We start from the raw sequence: 6,309 nt of genomic DNA, 5'->3' as shown, positions 1-6,309 counted from the left end.
GGGCAGGGCCATTTTTCCCCCTGCAGAACTCACCATCAGGCAACAGAGTTCTCCCTCAGAATCCAAATTCCATTCTCAGTGCCACCCAAACATCAGTTGAGTCACACGGGCATGAAGAATCAGAGAACATGGCACTAGGCCACCGAGCTCCGGCATATTCCCTGTCCTGAGAGGAACAACATGGAGGGCAGCCTGAACCCAACCCTTTCTCCATGCCCCTCAGGAGGTGAAGGGGCTCTCTCTAGAATCCCTTCTTGTCTCCCTACCTTAAGGCTTTACTCGCAGCTTGGTGGGGCGTATGTGTCAACCACCATTCTACAGCAACACGTCATAATCCTTTGATTTGCTTTTTAAATGCTTACATTTACTGCTGTAGTTTAGAGAGTGTCATATACCACTCATTCGGTGTGCATCCCTGGAACAACTCCATGGTGGAGTTTACATCACCATGAGAGCACAAGGTAGTGCTGTGACTGAAGTCGATGTCCAGCAGGTGCGAGAAACTATTGACAGCTTCCTCCTATGGGAACGTGAACAATTTCTCCCTCCTGTGCCTTTGTTAAACTAGTTTAAGAGGCGCACTTGTTTCTGTTTCAGCACAGTGGTTCCATGATTTTCCCCTGTGGAGCCAGTCAGGCAGTTTTAATGTGGGACTTTTCCCCCCTCATCTTAGTTCCACCATTCCAGGAACGTCCCATTAACAGGAAGAGGAAACAGGGCGATTCCAGGAAGGGATTAGAAGCAGCGGTGATCCGTTCTAATTCATTGTGAATTTGCTCCTTATATCAACTGGTCCTGACTGTAAATGAAGTCCCAGCAGTGGTGACTGATCTGAAGCCTTACATAATTGCTTTCAGTACAGGAATAAATGGAACAGAAAGTGCAGATGTGAAGGTCAATGGATGGTTATTATATTGCAGGATAAAAGCCAAAGTTTCATTTGAGACAACAGCATTATGGAACATCTCTTTTGAAGCTCTAAACATATTCAAACAATATATTGTCCAATTACTGAGTTCATTAAAGCCCCCATTCAGCAAGGTACTAAACACGTGCATAACTAAACCACAAGTACTCCCTCTAACTCAATGGGCCTATTTAGATGCTAAGAGTTACGTGTGTGCTTAAAGACCTTGCAGAACCCAAGCCTTTATTCAAATTCAAAGCCAAGATTTTAAGTGAGCCTTGAGTTTGGGTGTCCACATTGAGACACCTAGAAGGAGTCTGCCTTTCTGAAAGTGCTGAGCTCTCACCTTCTAAGAGTCTTGTGTTGGGCATCCAAAGAAAAAAGTACCCCCCAAATCACTAGCCACTTCTTAAAATCTTGGTCAAGATTTTCCACATGCATACAACCAGATATACAGCACCCTTCATACACACTAAAGACCATCATGTAACTATTTTTTCCCCCTTTCTCTACTTGAAGTTGTTCAGGAAGGAAAGTTTAGAGGTTAAGGCCTGCATGGGACTCAGAAGCCTGGCTTCAGTTCCTGGTCCAGCTACCAACTTGCTGTGCCACCTGGGGCAAATCCCTTAACCTGCTCGGTCTCAGTTCTTCATCTGTAAATGTAGGGGATACCGCCTCACCTGACAGAAGGGTTGTGAAGATAAAATCCACGATTGTGAGGTGCTCAGATACTACAGTGATGGGGGCCATATAGTTACTTAGCCAGATAGGAAATGGAACATGTCTTAGTTATAACTTAAATGTCATAGAGCTGTGAATTCCCACCCTCCTCCCCTCACGCTAGCCATGCACCAGGGAAAAAACACAAGTCTTAGGGCCAAGGCAGAGGAGGATAGGGCCTTTAAGACCAAGCTTTCATATATTTTCCATGTGAAGCATCTGATTGCCATGTCTCATAGTGCTTCAGGCCAGAATAAGAACTCCCTCCTACTTCCATAGTCAGGAGATGAGCTTGCTTTAGAAAGCAGAATTCTCTCCATGGGAGAGGTGAGCATCACCTTTACGACACACAGCCTCGATGACTGACTACAACCAAGGCACTAAAGCCTCCACTGCACAAGGCGCTGGTCAAGGAGTCACCTGAACCAGATACCTCATGGAGCCAGCTCAGCGCAGGCATTACAGAAAACAAGTTAACACTGAACTCAAACTAGCTACTGGGGTGTTAAAGCCCATAACAGAAATGTTAGTCCTTCAGTGACCCAAGGCAAATACTATCAAGATTAGATTCCTGTCCAAGCCAGGTTACTTGAGTTAGGGCAAGGAGAGACATCCCTGCCCTGTCTTCACCCAGAACTGGTCTCTAGTAGAAGCAGCTAGCCCTTTTTTATCTGGGCTGCTGGGCCCTGATTGGCTTCCACCTGCTGCCCGCCCTTTGGCACCACAAGATGCAGCAGGACACCTTCATGGGGAGGAGGAAGAGGTTTTCCCCAGGCAGCAAGGCACCTGACAAGGGGCAGGAGAGGCCTGGTTCACCCCGTCAACGTTCTGGTTCCAATCCAGCAAAGCACCTAAGAACGTGCTTAAGTTTAAGTACGTGATTAATCCAATTGAAGTCACGTACATGATTTGGTGCATCGGGGCCAGGGTACTTAGCATCTTGTGGATCACAGCCCCAAGCTTAGGTCTGATCCAAAGCCAACTGAAATCAATGGGAGTTTCTCTCTTGGCTTGAAGGAGCTTGGATCAAGCACTTTCAATTGTAAAATCCTTGGAGCAAGGATTGTGGGTTCCGATGTGTTCGTACAGCACCTAACACAAGGACCCTTGATTGTGACCGGGACCTCTGGCTACTACCACAACACAATTAGTAATAATATAGAATTATGATGTTACTATTTTCCCATCCCACATTACAATTTGGCATAGGTAAACCTGGTGTATATAATTTTTAATCCACTGGAGCATCATGGATTCAAATGTTTGATTCAAACACAGTTGGGTTTGTGTTCCTTTAATGGAGACAGCAGAAAAAAAAAAAAAAGACAGGAGATGGGTGAGAACAATTTCAATTAAAGAATAAAAGAACTGGCATATAATTATTATACACTGCTTGGGCAAGCTGAATAGTGGAGAGTACTTATACATAGCCCTAATACCGAGGGAAAGCTACCCTCAGCCAGAAATAGGCTCTTAAACTTCACTCAGCCTTGGAGATGGAAAAGAGCATTGTAAACTACAGGAAAAATATTTCTAAATTAAACTACCTTTTACAAACCTCCTAGTACTTTGAGATGTTAGTAACACCAGCCGCTCCAAGAAGCAATGGTCTCAAGTAGCAGTAGGGGAGGTCTAGGATGTATATTAGGAAACACTTTCATTAGGAGGGTGGTGAAGCACTGGAATGGGTTACCTAGGGAGGTGGTGGAATCTGCTTCCTTCAAGGTTTTTAAGGCCCGACTTGACAAAGCCCTGGCTGGGATGATTTAGTTGGGATTGGTCCTGCTTTGAGGAGGGGATTGGACTAGATGACCTCCTGAAGTCTCTGCCAACCCTAATCTTCTAAAATCCCCAGCCCTAATTAGTGGCTCTTTAATCCAGTATAACAAAATCCAGTGGCTGGGAGCTGGAGTAAGCAAAGTTCAAACTGGAATTAAGATACACATTTTTTAAGCAGTGATGATAATTAGCCATTGGAACAGATTACCAAGGGATATTAAATTCTCCATCACTCAGAGTGTTATAGGGTCCATTTACAATATGGGGTGTCACCTGCTGTCAGCTCTGGGGATTAGCTCTTGCCAGGCACTGCCCTCCTGTGGTGGGGTCTCTGCGTGTTGTCTCTTTCACTCTGTGGCCCCTTTAACTCCTGAAGCTGCAGCTTCCTGTTCGTGGCTTGGTCCTCCCCTTCCAGGGAAATCAAAGTCCTTCCAGACCATCTGCAACACCCTATGTCATTTCCCAGTGCCTGGTAGAGGAACCCAGGCCCACCCTCTACGCTGGGTTCCAGCCCAGCCATCCTCTAACAAGCAACAAAGCTCTGCACAGTCCCACCCCTTGCTGCTCTTTCCCTGGGCCTTTTCCCCACTTACCTAGCTGCCCTCTCTTGCTGGGTTTGCCAACCCAAACTCCCTCTGCCCAGAGTAACTGTAGTCTACTTCCTTACAGCCTCTTGCTGCTCGCAGCTCCTGGGCTTTCTACAGGCCCCTCCTTTTCCTACGCAGCTGAGCCCATTTCCAATCAGTGGCCTGCTCCTGGTCTCCTCCTTCAAGTGCAGCCTGTGTAGTTAATTGGCTTGTCTCACCACTTTAACCCTTCCAGTCCTATGTGGGGTGGACACCCCATCACATACCCTCCCTCTCAGGGGTGTGGATGCCTCCTGCCCAGCCCCTGCCGTACCCACAGGCCATCCCTCTCTTGTTATGCTTCCTCCATCAGGAGACACAAATTGGGGATTGGTCCTGCTTCAAGCAGGGGGTTGGACTAGATGACCTCCTGAGGTCCCTTCCAACCCTAACCTTCTATGATTCTATGATTCTATACTGACCCTCCATGGCATCCCTAAACTTTTCCTTTTGAAACTTCAGGTCTCCTTCAGCTATTTGCAGGGGTTGTTCTGCTGCCGCCAGCTTCCCCTGGAGCTCCTTCACTTGCCCCACAGGATCCCCCACCACCCTTTCACTCAGGGTCCGAATTCTCACCAGAGCTTGCTCCACTTCCGTGTGGAGCAGTTCCTATGCCTACACAGTTCCTATGTCTGTCTGGGCCCTCTCCCTCCCAATCATTTTATCTGTTACCTCCCTACTACCCCCTGCCGGGTGTGTGGGATAACCACATGCAAGGTCCACAGTCATTGCTAGCGTGTCTATCCTGACGGTCTCTGGCATATGCTGGTCTCCAGACACCACCTCCTTATTTCCTGTTTCACTGGGGTCCCTGCCTTCCTCTTTGCTACATCGCCCTTTCTTAAGAGGCCAGTGCCTCTTTTTATGCCTAATCTCATGGCACCTAAAACAAATCCTTGGCCTTTTCTTGGGAGTAGGCCACTCTTCCGCCTTCTCTTGTCTAGCCCCCTCTTGGGCTAGCCTTCCCCTCACAACTCAGAAATGGGCATCCCCTTCTGACCACAGGCGAAACAGGCCCCTCCCCTTCAGGTTCTCCTCCCACGTTAGACTTTTTTGGCTTTCTCGTTTTCCTGCCTGTATAGGTAGGGCCACTCTCTGTTTAGGTGTCCCCTTCATTCACGGACATAACACCGCTTTGGCCAGGCCCACAGCCTCCTGGTGCTGGTACCTCTCTTCTTATCTCACTCCCTGCAGTCTTTATGTAAGCTCCTGCGGGAAGAAACTAATAAATACAGCTGCTGTTCAGTTAGCCATGTCAAAGAGGTTTGCGGGTATCCATGTGCCTCTCACTGTCTGTTGGTTCTCCAGCACTTGCCTCAGCAGGGTCTAGATCCATCCCTGCTGATTGTCAGTCCCCTTCTGCCGGGACGGTAACTCTGGAGTGCAGGCTGGGAAGTTATAAGTGCCCTCAGCAAAAAAGGCTTTTTCACCTTCATTCGTTTTTTTGCTATGGCTCGCCACACTCCCTTGTATCAGAGGTGACTGTCTAATGCAGTTCTTGGCAGTGCACCACAATCTCTTAACCACCCCCGTACCAGGGGCAACTGCGTGGCCACTTCCCCCCACTACTTGTCACACACTCCCAACACACCTCCCTTTGGCCAGGGAGTGACTGTAGCCTACTGCCTTGCAGCTGCTCACAGTTCCTGGGCTTTATACAGGTCCCTCCTGATCCTGCCCAGCTAAACCCACTTCCAGTTAGTGGTCTGCTCCCTGTCCACTTCAGGTGCAGCCTGGGCAGTTAATTGGCCTGCCTCGCCCCTTGAACCGCTCCAGTCCTGGGTGAGGTAGACACTGCATGGCATGGAGTTTTTAAATCAAGTCTGGCTTTCTTTCTGGAAAATATGCTTTAATTCAACTACAAGTCACTGAGCTAGATGCAGGAATAACATGATGAAATTGTACGGGCTGTGTTACGCAGGAAATCAGACTAGATCAACGGTTCTCAAACTGTGGGTCACAACCCCATTTTAATGGGGTTGCCAGGTTCAGTGTTAGACTTGCTGGGGCTGAAGGCTGAAGCCAAAACCCAAGTGCTGCCACTGGGAGGTGATGCCAAAGCCCGAGGGCTTCATCCTGGGACAGCAGGGCTCAGGCTCGCTCCCTGTCCCTCCCCCTCAGGTCATGTTTTAGTTTTTGTTGCCAGAAAGGGATTGCGGTGTAATGAAGTTTCAGAACTGCTGGACTAGATGAGCACAATGTCCCTTCTGTCCTTAATCTTTGAATCACAGCCCAACACCATAACTCAGCTGTTCTGATCTATTACAGGGGCTGTCC

The sequence above is a fragment of the Eretmochelys imbricata genome, chromosome 17 (genome assembly GCF_965152235.1).
Source record: "Eretmochelys imbricata isolate rEreImb1 chromosome 17, rEreImb1.hap1, whole genome shotgun sequence".
Lineage (NCBI taxonomy): Eukaryota > Metazoa > Chordata > Testudines > Cheloniidae > Eretmochelys > Eretmochelys imbricata.
Note: the sequence above shows the minus strand (reverse complement) of the source record.